Source organism: Lissotriton helveticus, chromosome 4_1 (assembly GCF_964261635.1).
Source record: "Lissotriton helveticus chromosome 4_1, aLisHel1.1, whole genome shotgun sequence".
In the NCBI taxonomy this organism is placed as follows: domain Eukaryota; kingdom Metazoa; phylum Chordata; class Amphibia; order Caudata; family Salamandridae; genus Lissotriton; species Lissotriton helveticus.
This window is the reverse complement of record NC_136063.1, coordinates 1,822,946,155-1,822,961,467: the sequence shown is the minus strand read 5'-3', so window position 1 is coordinate 1,822,961,467 and position 15,313 is coordinate 1,822,946,155. Positions and strand designations below refer to the sequence as shown.

General features: G+C 50.0%; 1 protein-coding gene across 2 annotated transcripts in view; it reads right to left on the bottom strand.

Annotated features, from left to right (window-relative positions):
• SRPX2 (sushi repeat containing protein X-linked 2) overlaps positions 1-9,467 on the bottom strand; it is a 454,362-nt gene extending 444,895 nt beyond the window's left edge. For both annotated transcript variants that reach the window (XM_078688454.1, XM_078688455.1), the window contains exon 1: positions 9,194-9,467. The gene's annotated coding sequence lies outside the window, so the exon portion shown is untranslated. The remainder of the gene's footprint in view (positions 1-9,193) is intronic.
• Positions 9,468-15,313: the final 5,846 nt, after the last annotated feature.

Sequence of the window (15,313 nt, the reverse complement as noted above, 5' to 3'; positions counted from 1 at the left end):
AGCCTCTTCGAGTTTGGCTTTGATCTCTAGTTCTTTGAGGCCACGCTCGTGTTCGTATGCGAGTTTTTTTTCTTCCAATTCTCTTTGCCGCCGCCTTTCTTCCAGATCTCCCTCTAATCGCAGTTGTTCAAGGGCCATTTTCTTTTCTGCTAATTGGAGTTCCCCGTCCAGCCGGAGTCGGGCGAGCTCTAGTTCATGGAGCCGACTCCTCTCTCGCTCCCGGGCGTCTTCGTGGGAGAGGCCCGGGTCCCTGTTGGCGGTTCTTTCCTCTATGGGGGCTATGACGGTACTCACGGGTACTTCTCGGACAATGTCATCGTTCGTTTGGGGTGGGGTCTCTCTGGTCTCCACCCAGGTTTGCAGCGCTTCTTTGAAATCGTCCTTTGTGCTTAGTCCGGTGGTAGCGATACCCAAGTCTTTGCAAAATTGTTTAAGTTCTTTATGGGTATACTCCTCTAACAGGTCTTTCTGGAATTCTGCAGTGGTTCCGGCTTCCTTAGTAGTCATCGTGGCTGTGGGTCTCTGTCAGTAGTGACGTGTTACTCGCTGTACGATTTGCGCGGGCTCGGATCCCGTCGCTTGCCACCAATGTTGGAAAGGCGACCCCAGGGGAGACAGAAGGTGTCTGACTGTTCGCCCCGAGACCCACCTCTCTTTTTGGAACAGGCCGAGCGCCGTAGGGAGGCCTCCTTGGCGAGGCTTCTCTCCTACAATCGTAACAGCAGAGCAATCACACTACTTACAGATAGACGTCACACAGGAAGGATATTCACAAGAATCTTTATATAAGTAATCAAAGCAAGGTCTTGGCAGGATAGCGGGCAAGGATCGAGGGATCCGTAAAGTCGTGGTCTCGGGGAAAGGGGGTAGAGGGACAGTCTTGGCACCCACTGGTGCGTGGATAGTTCAAGGGGTCAGGCCGCGACAGCGTCAGCAGGGCCTCGAAGGTGGTTCAGCTTGGTCAGGCCGCGACAGCATCAGCAGGGCCCCGAAGATAGTTCAGCTTGGTCAGGCCGCGACAGCGTCAGCAGGGCCTCGAAGGTAGTTCCGCTTGGTCAGGCCGCGACAGCGTCAGCAGGGCCTCGAAGGTGGTTCAGCTTGGTCAGGCCGCGACAGCGTCAGCAGGGCCTCGAAGGTGGTTCAGCTTGGTCAGGTCGCGACAGCGTCAGCAGGGCCTCGAAGGTAGTTCAGCTTGGTCAGGCCGCGACAGCGTCAGCAGGGCCTCGAAGGTGGTTCAGTTTGGTCAGGCCGCGACAGCGTCAGCAGGGCCTCGAAGGTGGTTCAGTTTGGTCAGGCCGCGACAGCGTCAGCAGGGCCTCGAAGGTTCCAGGTGCAAGAGTTCGGATCAGGATCAGCCGCTACGAGGTCAGCAGGGCTTCGACTCCAGATACAACTGCCGTCCTAATCCAGGGCTGGCCCAGATATAGGACTGGAGGGCTTTGATGTCCGGACCCTCTCGCCTGGGGGTCAGAGGGGCCGGGATGAAGGTGTCCAGACACCCAGCAGGGGGGTGGAGCCAGCGCCCAGGGAGGCTGGAGGGCGATTGATACCAGGCGTCCGGGGGCGGCTGGAGGCCCATCGAAACTCTCCTCCTCCGGGATCTTGTCGAGTGGCCACTTTACCACCTAGGAGGATCTTGGTGCCTCAATGTCGGGGCTTTGCTGGGGCCGGGGCCCGGGATGGCTGCGGCCACGTGTTCGGGTCGTGATGGCCCCGAGATGGAGCCGGCCGGAAAGGGTGGCCTGGTCAGGTTGCCAGGCTGGCAGCGTTGGCGAGCAGGTTCCGCCGGGGTACCCGGGAGGGGTTGTAGGTGGCCGGGGAGGCTGCTCTCGCCGATGGTTCGTGAATGTGCGTGTCAGGGGGGTCGATAGTAGGTAAATGGAGGGCCGATGTCGTCCTGGGCCCTCCATGCGGAAGGGGTCGGACCACGCCACGAGGCCGTGTCCAACAAGCACAAGGAACTCGGCTAAACGGACAGGTACTAAGGTTTCACGGTATACTAGTAATTGAGAAGACATCGCATTTGGGGGGAGGATCTTATAGGGAATGTGCCTTTAAAGGGACAAAATCATAAGCCAATTGCGTTTACGAGGCATGAGGGCACAAGGTCATGAAGAGGGGTCAGGGCTTTGGGCTGAGCCCCAACATCCCTCCCCCCAAAACAAAAGCTTCTGAAGCTACCACTAATGCCCTGGGGAGTATGTTAATAAAAAAAAAATACCCATGAATCGCAGCAGCGCCCACCCTCCAGATATGAGCTGGCAACCCACATCCCACAACCCACACCTGCAGTGTGAGAGATAGCAGTGTGTATGAAAGACACATTCCCTATAAGATCCTCCCCCCAAAGCCCCTCAATCCATTGTGAAATGTATCTACAAGTTGGCATGCCTGGGCAGTAATTTTGTGGCAGTCAATGGATCACTGCAAAAATGCAGTGTACAATTCATTCATTTTCTAGTCCGCTGCAGGCGAGATTTTGCACCTGATTCACATTTGCATACTACGGCTAAGAAAAAAATAATAATTGCCCACGCCAACTGAGCCACACACACACACAGAGCCACACACACACACACACACACACACAGAGCCACACTCGCACACACAGAGCCACACATACACACAGCCACACACACACAGAGCCACACACACACACACACACAGAGCCACACACACACACAGAGCCACACACTTACACACACACAGCCACACACACAGCCACACACACACAGACACACAGACACACACACACACACACACAGAGAGCTACAGCCACACACACACACACAGAGTCACACACACACACAGAGCCCCACACACACAGACAGCCACACACACAGACAGAGCCACACACACAGACAGAGCCACACACAAACACAGATCCCCACAAACACAGACACACACACAAACACAGAGCCACACAAACACAAACACAGAGCCACACACACAAACACAGAGCCACACAAACAAACACACTGGAAGGTGTCTTCAGATAGCCATCGGGCTAGATCGTGGTGAAGCTTTTGACTTTTGGCAGGAACGCTCTGAGTGGGAGAAATTTGAATTTCTCGCCCAGAGAAGGTGCCTAGTGGACCAGATACTTTCTACAGCTTCACCCGGTGGAGACTTCACCTTTGAACGGAGACACTTTTTTGGAGCTCAGATTCTTCCAAAGGAGCAAGGCTACAGACTGAAGTCGAAGAAAGCTCATATGCAAGGTCAAGCTGAACTGGATTTGCTGCTGTGGAGAAGAATGTAGCAGGTGCAAACTGAACCTATGGTCCAGCGGCGATGTGCATTTTTCGTATAGGGTTAGCAGGTTGGTCTAGATTCCTTCAGTTATCAGAGCATAACGTTGACAAAGGTTTCTAAGTCCTAGGGTTTCGGAAACTTTAGAAGGAGTACACTTTGACACCAGCCATGGGTCCAGGACACTGGGGACACACTTGCGGGTAAAACCTCACTCCAGCAGAGGCCAACAGCACGGTCCTAGGCAGGTCCAGTTGGAACCGATCAGCTGAGAATGCAGGAAAGGGTATTTTGGAACTTGTTGTGTGCCTGTAGGCCAAATAGGAAGTCAGCTTTATGACCCTGGGAATCCACTGCTTTGTCCTGGGTGCAAGAAGAACAGCAAATCCAGTCTTCAAGGATCTTCACAGGTCACAGACAGCAGGTCCAATCTTCTTGTGTTCTTCCACAAGTCAAGGTGTGTTCTGAGGAGGGTACTGGGGATGTCCAGTGCCAAATGCAAAAACAACAATTGATGGACAGAATGCAGAACAATGTCTTACATTCACCCCAGTACAGAGATCTGGGCCTAAATCCATCGTTTTTTTGCACTCCACACCACCCCAGGTCAGACATGGCCATATGCAAATCAGCCTTGACCCTGTACCTCATGGGAACAGTCCAGCCCGAACTGCCAAGCCATGTCTTTCCTGGACCGGAATCAAGCATCCAAGGACCGGTTTCTTGCTATCAGCCGTCATCAGCCTGGATAGCTTGACTCCAGTGGTGTGGAGAGCATGGGACTCACGTCTGAGCATACCCATCCCACTTGGGGTGACAAATGCAAAAACAACAATTGATGGACAGAATGCAGAACAATGTCATACATTCACCCCAGTACAGAGATCTGGGCCTAAATCCATCGTTTTTTTGCACTCCACACCACCCCAGGTCAGACATGGCCATATGCAAATCAGCCTTGACCCTGTCCCTCATGGGAACAGTCCAGCCCGAACTGCCAAGCCATGTCTTTCCTGGACCGGAATCAAGCATCCAAGGACCGGTTTCTTGCTATCAGCCGTCATCAGCCTGGATAGCTTGACTCCAGTGGTGTGGAGAGCATGGGACTCACGTCTGAGCATACCCATCCCACTTGGGGTGACAAATGCAAAAACAACAATTGATGGACAGAATGCAGAACAATGTCATACATTCACCCCAGTACAGAGATCTGGGCCTAAATCCATCGTTTTTTTGCACTCCACACCACCCCAGGTCAGACATGGCCATATGCAAATCAGCCTTGACCCTGTGCCTCATGGGAACTGTCCAGCCCGAACTGCCAAGCCATGTCTTTCCTGGACCGGAATCAAGCATCCAAGGACCAGTTTCTGGCTATCAGCCGTCATCAGCCTGGATAGCTTGACTCCAGTGGTGTGGAGCGCATGGGACTCACGTCTGAGCATACCCATCCCACTCGGGGTGACAAATGCAAAAACAACAATTGATGGACAGAATGCAGAACAATGTCATACATTCACCCCAGTACAGAGATCTGGGCTTAAATCCATCGGTTTTTTTGCACTCCACACCACCCCAGGTCAGACATGGCCATATGCAAATCAGCCTTGACCCTGTGCCTCATGGGAACAGTCCAGCCCGAACTGCCAAGCCATGTCTTTCCTGGACCGGAATCAAGCATCCAAGGACCAGTTTCTGGCTATCAGCTGTCATCAGCCTGGATAGCTTGACTCCAGTGGTGTGGAGAGCATGGGACTCACGTCTGAGCATACCCATCCCACTCGGGGTGACAAATGCAAAAACAACAATTGATGGACAGAATGCAGAACAATGTCATACATTCACCCCAGTACAGAGATCTGGGCCTAAATCCATCGTTTTTTTGCACTCTACACCACCCCAGGTCAGATTAAACTCAGATCAGTTGACTGGGGGAGAGTGTTTGATTTGCTCAAATGCTCCGTCCTTCATCCCCTTTTGTATCGATTTGTTCGCCCTAAGTTGGCAGGGTTATCTCAAACGTGAGTCCCTTGCTCACTTGGCCATTGGATTCAAGATAGCCTGGCTGATGACGATTATGAATCCGAAACCGGTCCCAGGATGCTTGTTTCTGGTCCAGGGAAGACATGGCTTGGCAGTTCGGGCTGGACTGTTCCTATGAGGCACAGGGTCAGACTGCTTTGCATATGGCCATGTCTGAACTGAGGTGGCTGAGTGAGCTAAAGAATGGTGATGGATTAAACCCAGATCAGTTGACTGGGGGTGAGTGTTTGATTTGCTCAAACGCACCGTCCATCATCCCCTTTTGTATCGCGATGTCCAGTGCCAGCCTGTGAATGGGGGAACTCCTGGCCACTTCCTAGCCAACAAAGTAAAAATCACAATGATGACCCCACCCACATTTGCAGCACTTCCTGTGTATTTTACTATAAACTATCCCACAATGCCCCTTTCTACCTAAATCCAACAAGGTAGAATCTTTTTTCCCCTGGTCCTAGCTCCCTGTGCCCAAACACAGGTGTAACTATGATACTGGGAAAACTCTCCCTTGTGGCGATTCAAAGCCAATTCTGGGCAGCTCCCCCCTACCGCTGGGTTAAGAGCCAAGCTGGCTATTAAGACACTTGTAGGCAGGCCCAGATGTGAACAACATCTGCCACTGACAGGATAGGGACGCTATGAAGCTCAGGAAGGGGCTGAACACAGCCTCAGGCCATATTGCACAAAGAAGAGAAAACACCTCCCCACTAACCAGCCCTTTTTACACGGTCTGGGAGAAATCCACATATCGCTCGGGGAGTCATCAGAAGTCATGTGATACTGTGAACTGGCAAAAAAGGTTGTTTTGCCTTAAGCAGGAAAATTACAACTTTAGAATACTGTTGTTTCTAAAATAGTAATATTAAATCCGAATTGACCATTACTTGGGTTTTTAATTACTATTAAAAATGATTCCTTGAACCATATTTCTAACTACTTTCAAGCTAGAGTTAGCACATATTAAGTGTAATAGTGTAAACCAGTGTTAGCTTAAGGGAGAGCCATTCTTGCCACAGTGAAACCAGAGACATCAGATCTCCATCTCCCCCGGTGACCAACCCCAATAGATCAGCGGCATGTCTGTCATCACTGAGATGGGAAGCGAGAGGGGCCTGCAGCTTGAAAAATTGCAGTAGATCAGCCACCACTACAGAGCTACAGTGAAACCAGAGACATCAGATCTCCATCTCCCCCGGTGACCTACCCTAATACATCAGCGGCATGTCTTTCATCACTGGGATGGGAAGCGAGAGGGGCCTGCAGCTTGAAAAATTGCAGTAGATCATCCACCACTACAGAGCTTGGGCAGTCTCCACCAACACTTGGATAGTGTCAGAAAGCTGCGTTGATGCTGAGCCCACGGGAACTTCAAGTTCCACTGCAGAGAAGCCATGTGCCTCTTGCCTTGGTTGATGAGGAGAATGCACGAGGACAAGAGGACAAAAAGGCTCAGAGCAAGAAAGCTCGAACTTGGTGGATCACCAACGCAGGAGTGAATGCTCAATCCTGCCTCCCACTGGTGGATCACCAACGCTGGTATGAAAGCTCAACCATGCCTCCCACTGGTTGTGCATTTGCCCCTTAATGGCAAACCAAAGCGTTTTGTGGGTCATTGTAGCAGGAGAACAGGAGTTGGGTTGGCAGACTGGTGGCCTTGCTGGTCCACATGCTGCCTATTAAAAAGAGACGGTCGCTGGGGAAGGCATTTAGGATATGTATCCATTAACACTGGATCCTGGTCCTCACTCCTTTCCAGAAGTACTACCGGAAAACACAGGGAGCCCACTCGTCACAAGAGGATTCTCTGGCGAGTGAGGGTGTCCAGTGTTGAAGCATAACACTCAAGGTGGTGTGTGAGGCCACCTTTTACAATTTTCTTGTAATTCACTGGTCTTCGATATTCTCAATACATAATTGGACAATAGGATCCCCAATGTATGGCTAATTCTCAGGCGAAAGGAAGCCGAAATAATATATGTACTGGTCGTGTTTTTGCTTGTTGTGACCTAAAGTGTGGCTTTGGGACCTTCTAGTTCTCGTCACAAATCAATAACAAAAAATGCAAGAAAGCACAGCCAGTACTTGGACAAAATAAGACAAATATAGCCAAAAAGTGTCTGATTATCAGGTTGAGGAACGCCTATATTGCTGGTGGATAATCTATAGTCTTCCAAGTCACTGGCCCTGTGCCTCCCCGCTCTTCCAAGATAATGGCACTTTGTATCTGATCAGGAGCTTGGATATCATTCCGATACCAGCTGGGACGCCAAAGGTGTATATCCTAAGTGGAAGAGTCAGGGGGGAAGGGGAATCTGTAGGACACATGAGTCTTCCTATCAAGAGACATATGAGTCTTCCTATCAAGGAAGTTTAGGACTAAGAGTAATAAAGTAAGCACACTAAGCTAATCAGATCATACACCAACCGGCTCCAACCATGTTTATTATTTTTACAGCAGATTGAAACGAAATAATGAAGTGACCCTCTAAACTGGTTAAACTAGCACAGATCGGTGACTTGAGTTATCACCCTTCGATAAAATACTTTCTAAAAGCTTAATTAAGTGTTGCAGATAGCAAGGCCCTTACTGGTATTGATTAAGACAAGTGCATTTTCCATGTGTCCAACATATGTGCTTTATAATTTTCTTCATAGAGCCCAGCACATCTGGGATGAAACATGATACTGCCTTGCAGGGACCGAGAAGCGCAAACTGTCATTTGGGTTGGAGCTCTGTAGTTAGGAAAGGGATGTGGTATACTAGCTAAATTGTTTGAGTGCAGGAATCCAGCGTTCTGATCCTATTTTTCTTATGTGATCAGTTGTGTGACCTTGGGCAAAACCCTTGTGATTACCTTTGGCGTTTTATGTAAATCACTAAACATGAACATTGCACTTGCAGGCTATCCGGGCAGCTGTTTATGTGAAGCTGGCTCGACAGCTCTATGTTTCGAATCCCAGCGCCTGGTTTTCCAATTAGTCACGCGTCTGTGTCTCATCAGCAATGGCGCTCTGGTGATACAGTGCGTGAACTGTTCAAGTATGCTTGTGCAAACACCTGCCTTTCCATCTTTGTCCATTCCCAGAAGCAGTCGTTCCCGCTGAGAGCAACGCCAGAACCGCGCGCCATGCGCGGTACATATATCCTGGGGGTATATATACTGAAGAATGGCACGAGCCTTCTTACTTCCCGTAAATGTTCCAACCAAAATGAGCCTTGCTAAGCCGCTCCGCTGACAACGCATTCTATTTTAGTATTCAAAAATCCCGCCCACCTTGCATTGGCCGGTTCTCGCTCCCCCATCCCGCACGAAATGCTCTAATTCTGAAATCCTCCTCCGCAGCCACAATAAATACTGGTCCCTTGGACTGCTTGCCCCGTCTCCCCGTCCGCCTACTTCATCCCCGCCAGGTCAGACATCCGGATTTATTTGGCTTCGCCGCAGAGGCAATTTCCCTCAAAGTGCTAAAACACGTGTGACTGTAACATGCTCTTAAAGTGCTGTATTCAGAGTTTTCATTGTTACAGATATGTTTTCAATCCAATTAAATAACACATCATCTCGGTTGAGCAGCTCTGCGTCTGGATATGCGAGGAGCAGTAACTCCAAACATTTGTGTTACTGAGCTCTGTTTGGGTTCTCACGACACGAGACATACAGTGCACAATAAATGGACGCCAAGAATAGTTTTTCCGTTATCTTTCTTTGAGGGCCAGACGCAGAATAGAACTAGTCTCGCGTAATAGACAAAAGTTGACATGTTAAATTGAAAAAAAATGGCTGCATTTTTTGTACAGGGGTCAAGCGCTCACAACCTGGGGGTTCAGACACGTCATATGTTGCTTATTTTTCGGAGGAGTCAATTTACATCAACGACTTTCCAGCGTGGACGTCCTTACCTGTCTGTCGGCTGGAGCTCCCCCCGTGGCACCCTCTCTCCGGCCTGGTTCGGAGCTGCCTGCTGCGGGCCCCTATCCTGTGAGGCCGCTGACGCTGCGCAGGTTTCCGAACGTCGTCCTAAATTCCGCCAGAAACCAGACAACCGCGGAAGGCTCCTTCCCAGAGTGGGACCGGGGAGGGCGGTTTGCAGAGAGGCGCCAAAACCTCTTCTCGGCCTCTGTGTAAGAGGCGTCCAACCGCACAACCTCCCGGCTTCAACCACACGTGGGACGCGGAGTCTCAAACTGGAGGCAGAGAAACCCCCAACTGGAATTATAAGCAGGGAGAACACGGGGAGGACTTTCGGTGCCAGAGTTCTTTCTGGAAACCCTTACGCCGCACAAAGGAAGGATGGTTTCATGACTCAGCACTGCTAAGATTTCTAAATTACAGTCAGAGCGCACGACTGATTCATTTAAAAGCAGGGTTGGATGGAGCAGTGCCTATGCGTGAGCACAATGCAATTTGTATCTTCTTTGGTTGTCAAATAAAGTGCATAATTGCCACCTCTTTTGGAAAGATGTAGCATGGTCCGTCCCGCGTGTCTGACGCAGCTCATACAGGTGAACGGAGGGACACGGTTCCGGTAATGTCTGGGGTTCAGGAGTAGATTGGCGCCACCCCTCTGCTACCCACCCCACATTGGATCACTCTCCTACCGGGTGACGCATAGGGCCTATCATTATAGGCACCAATAATTAGAGCAAGTTAATGAGATGGTCCCTTGGTCATCTTGCACAGCTATAGTAAAATCCAGATGCCTGCAGTGAAAGGATGGAGGCGAGTCACATATATATTGATGTGTGGAAATAATGTAGTTTTCCATCTGGGAAAAACTCATAGCCATAATAGGGGCAGGGGAAGTCTCTATAAATAGAAACTGGGCAAACAATGCCCCAGCACCCACGTTTAGCGATCATCCGATTAAGCAAACATTTGGAAAACGAATCGGCTTAAAAAATAGATCTCAGTGGTTATATATTCAGTTTGCAGGGGTGAGAAGTGGAAAGGGATCTGTGCATGGCCCCTGCACTTGGTTTTTCCGTAGCAAATCTCTGATGTGCTCTTTTTATCTATGGCCCCAACACCTTTAACAATCACCCGTGGCGCTAAAGGGCCCAGAGAGTAGAACCTGGCATGAGCAAAGTGTGCACCGGCCCAGGGCCCAGTCTAACAGAGGGGTCCCCCTACCTGAGTCTTCTCAACTGTTCGCCTGAGCTGTCTGTCGTATTGTGACAGTCCCGCCCTCAGAACCAGGATTGCGGCTTAGACATAGGTATCCATTTCTTTCAATATATATTTTAGGACAGGGGACACTGGTTGATGTGGGTGTTCAATACAGAACTTTTGCATAGAAATGGTGTAGCCTCATGTTACATCCATACAAATTATGATCTAGAGCGAAACAATGTCTCTCTCACTTATAGGTACTGGGAGGGGGCCACAGAGACTATTTCTAATAACTACAGTAAGCCGTGGTTGCCTACAATACTGAAAACTCAGATTGTACTGTGTTGCCTGCCGGTATGTATAGAGTCTTCATGAGGGGCGCAACTAGACCCGAACTTCGGGGGGGGGGCAGAGGCTAACTCTCCCAGCCATGGCTGGCCCTAGCATTGGTCGCACACGGTGCAACATTTTTTTGGAGTGCCCCCTTCCCCATTTCTTCCTTTTCCATCAACTGCCTCAGTACCACTCAACAACAATGCACCTCATTTCTCTATAGCACCTTTCTGACAAACATTTCATTTTTTATAGGGTTACTCCTATTTCACACACACTCATTTCTGTGATCTGCATGGTACACGTTCTTTGTAGCAGGCACATTAATCCTCTGCACTGTGTGGGTGGCACGAGTGCCCATGAGAGTGCACGGTGAGCAAAGCAACAGTTTGAGAGTAGGTTAAGAGGAGTAACTGCAGGGTAAGTGATGTGACCATATGGTGCGGATGTAAGTGCAAAGTGGAATGCATGAATGTGTTGTAGCCACAACATGAGACAGAGAGACGGTTTAAAGTTGAGCTTTTATAAAGAACAGCTACAGGACATCAGCGCGCCCACCGCCTTCAGTCAGCCGGTAAAAACTGACAGCTGGCGTGTGGCGCTCAACATCGAACGTTCCACATTCCAACATTCCACCGTGGTGCGTGGAGAGGAATCGCGTCACAACATACCCCCCTTTCCTCTACACGCAGGTAGGGAATTAAATAGGAAACAATGGGAAGGAAGGGTAGGTTGATGTCAGAAACATAGAACATTAACAATAAATCATCCCACAATGAAGTCAGCCGGTGAAAACTGACAGCTGGCGTGCGGCGCTCAACATCGAACGTTCCGCATTCCAACATTCCACCGTGGTGCGTGGAGCGGAATCGCGTCACAACAGAATGCAAGGTTAGTGATGGGCTTGTTTGAGTGAGAATGCAGATTGAGCAGTGAGGGGAACAGGTGGGTGAAGTGTCACATGAGTGTGAGTGAGTAGTGTGTTCGTGTGACTACAGGGTGAGGTACAGGGTGAACAGCGCTAGCGCATTGTGAGTGCAGAGTGATCGCTTTGATTGCAGGGTGAGCGGGTGAATGGTGTGAGTGCATGGTGATCAGTGTGAGTGTATTGTGATCGCTGTGAGTGCAGGGTGATCGTGAAAGTGAAGGGCGAGAATGAGGAGTGAGTTGTCTGAATGCAGGGTGAATTCCCAGACACTTGAAGTAACTCACCATGCTTTTTACAGTGCCATAGAGTTTCAGATATAAGTTAAACTATTGCTATTATGCAGGGCTTTAAGAGGGACGAAAAAACGGTGGCGTGTAGGAAGCTGGGTTTCTGTTGCAGTATTCCCCCCACTTTTTGCTAGATTTCTGATGCACTTTGACTTGACGTGCGCTGGGTCCCTGCCAATCAGGTTCCCAGGGCCTGTGTTCTTACCCAAAACTGTACCTTTGTACCCCCAATTTGCACCTCTCTGGCCACATGTAAGTCCCTTGTAAAAGGTACCATGGGTACCATGGGCACTGTGACCAGGGAAAGGCCTCCAAAGGCTGCAGCACATATTGTGTCACCCATAGAGGTACAGCACCTTAACACACACACTCACACTGCCATTGCAGGCTGCATGTTTTGGGGCAGAGGAAATTGAAGAGTCGACATGGTACACATTCCTGTGTGCCATGCTTGCAACCACTGACTATGGTATAGGTAAGACGCCCCTCTAGCTGGGTGCACAATACCACTGGTGGGGGTGCAGTTGCATGAGCACTGTACCCCTACCGTGTCTAAGTCCATTTTTAGGTCTCGCTTACTTAGCGCACATGCACTGCTTAGGACGACCTTTAGCCGTCGCTCTGCTCTTTTTGGAAGCACATACTCGTGCTTGTGGCAGCATCCCCCTTGCGGGAGCATGCAGGGGCACGCAACACTCCCGGGCTCCCTCTCTCTCTCGCTCTCTGTCTCTCTTCTCTCGCTTTCTCTCTCTCTCTTCCTCTCTTTCTCTCCTGCTCTTTCTTTTTCTCACTCTCTCTCTCCCCCTCTCTTGTACAACACAGGGACAGCGGCTATTAACTGTTCCACTTCATTGAAATGTGACCCTGGCTGCAGTGGTAACTTATCCCTCCAGGATCAGTTTCCTCCGAGAAGCTCCATTTAAAATTGCAAGCAGGGGGGCGCATGGCGCAGAGTTTGCACCCATGTTGTCATCATTTTGTTGCAATCAAAAAGGGAAATCTCAAATCCCTTTTTCCTTTTTCCTTCTGTTTGTATGTCAGTGTAATGAATGTGAGAAGAGCATCTAACCTACATTGCTGCCTTTCACTGCAAGGGAGCAGTGTTGCAAATTGGTTGCTCTTGTCTTCGCATCCCTAACTTTTATGAAATCGTTACGTGGGATGGAATGAAAATGACAAACAAATGGAGGACTGTATAGTGGCGATTGTGTGTATGCATAAGACTGAGTGAAAACTGCATCAAAATCGCGATCAAACCAAGGTTTTAAGTTAACAATCGAATAACCCTACACAAATGTTGGTTCTCTCAGTAAGTTGGCTGCAGTAGCTTGAAAAAAAAATCTGGGAATGTACAATGATACATTAAAAGGAATTAGGAGTCCCGTTTCCTCATGTTGTAAGGTTTAATTTCATAGTCTAATACTTTACTGAATTAATATCACAACTCAACTGGTGTCCTGTTCCTTTCTATTACCTGTACTACCCATGCAAGAAGCGCGTCTCCAGTTAATCTGCGGGATTTAAGTAACTCAATCTGTGGTGATGGGTGTTGTTTATGCACCAGCAGCCTGTGTGGTCTCCTAGTGCCCTCCAGGACCTATAGCTTTCGGGAGAGGCATCTTCGGAGACTCTCACATCCCCCCCATCACAGGTGCTTTTGTGCACTGCAGCCTCCTCAAACAAGCATTGACATAGCAATAGGTCTCGCCTTTGGGACCGTATATGTGTTTAGTTATCCAGCACAATATCCTTGGTGCAACAACATCAAGTGTTGCATGGCTAAACACTTATAAGGTCCCAAAGGCGAGACCTATTGGCTATGCCAATGCTCGTTAGACATTGTAAGTGCAGTAAAGCCATAAAGAGTATATGGTCTGGGAGTCTGTCTTTATGAACTCCACAGTACCATAATGGCTTTACTGAATTCTGGGAAGTTTGGTAGCAAACGGCTCAGCATAATAAACCCACACTGATGCCAGTGTGGGATTTATTATACAGTGCACTCAAAGGGCATCTTAGAGATGCCCCATTAAAAACGACCAGCCTCTGGTGAGTTCCCTGACTAGTACACACCAGTCTGCCACTACGAAACATGTTTCAGGACCCCTGGGGTAGGAGCCTTTGCTTCCTGAGCCCAGAAACAAAGCCTTTCCTTGGCGGAGGTGGTCACACCTCCCCAGGCCAGGAAGAGCCATCTGTGGCAGAGGAGCTTCAAAGGCCTTTTTGCCTGTGTAACGTGACCCCAGCCTCTCCTGCTATCAGGAGCAGGCCCTCTTCCTGTCTCCCTTCTTTTCGGTGGGAAGACAGGCGGGAACAATTAACACAGCCCAGAAGGTGTGCCCACCTCTGCCAATCCCACCACCTGAGGTGGAGGAGGCGAGGTGAAGCCTCCTCTTCAGTGCTCGCCATATTGCAGATGGCAGTCACTCTCCAATCAGGATTAGGGATTGTGCCCACTCATCCACGTGGGGTGAACACACCAAGGGTGTAGTCACCCTAAGGTCAGTAGCCCTTTGGCTACTGACATTGAGACCCCTAAAACATCTCCTAAATTCAGTATTTAGGGGTCAACCCGAACCAAGAAGACAGATTCCTGCAACCTAAGAAGAAGAAGGATGAAAGAAGATGCCCAGCAGAGGAGACTACAGAAAAGAACTGACTTGGCCCCAGCCCTACCAGCCCGTCTGCAGTTTCCAGAGATCCTGTGTCAAAAGTTGCCTTGTCCTGCAGCCAGTGACCTCCAGAACCATTGGGAGGACTGACTGCCTTCAACAAAGAGGGTATCTCCTGTGAACAGCTGCTCCGTTCAAAAGAAACTCCCAAGACAGACTCTAAGCCTGCTGAGTACAAAGAAATCCGACGCCTGGAACCACCACTTCACCCGATGCCTATGGCCCGAATCTGGGTGGCCCACCGGTCCCAGCGAGGTCCCGCAGTGCTCCAGAGTCTGAGTCCACTGTGGGTTGACCCCTCCATGACTCCTCGTCGTCGCCTGCAGCCTCTGCACGGAGACCCCCTCAACCGCGAGTGGCCAGGTAAGGTGAAACCTGACCTCAAAAGACACCCCTGTATTCAGCTGCCCTGCGCCCGGGAGAAGAGATTCTGAGGTACACCTACATCCCGAGCCCTCCAACTTAACTGCTTAGCTGTTGGTTCCTCCCGGAAGTCTTCCTGGACCGAGCCTGCAGCTGTAAATCAAATACGGCAATCCCCATTGAAAACAACAGGGCACCGGATGCCAAAATAGCACCCGGCTGCCCCTGCAACGCTGCGAGTGCAACTTGTATTCTAACTCAGACGCCCCTTTGCTCTGAGCGTAAAAGCAGGAGCTTTGCTCCCACAACCTTGTGGCCTGCTTGTGA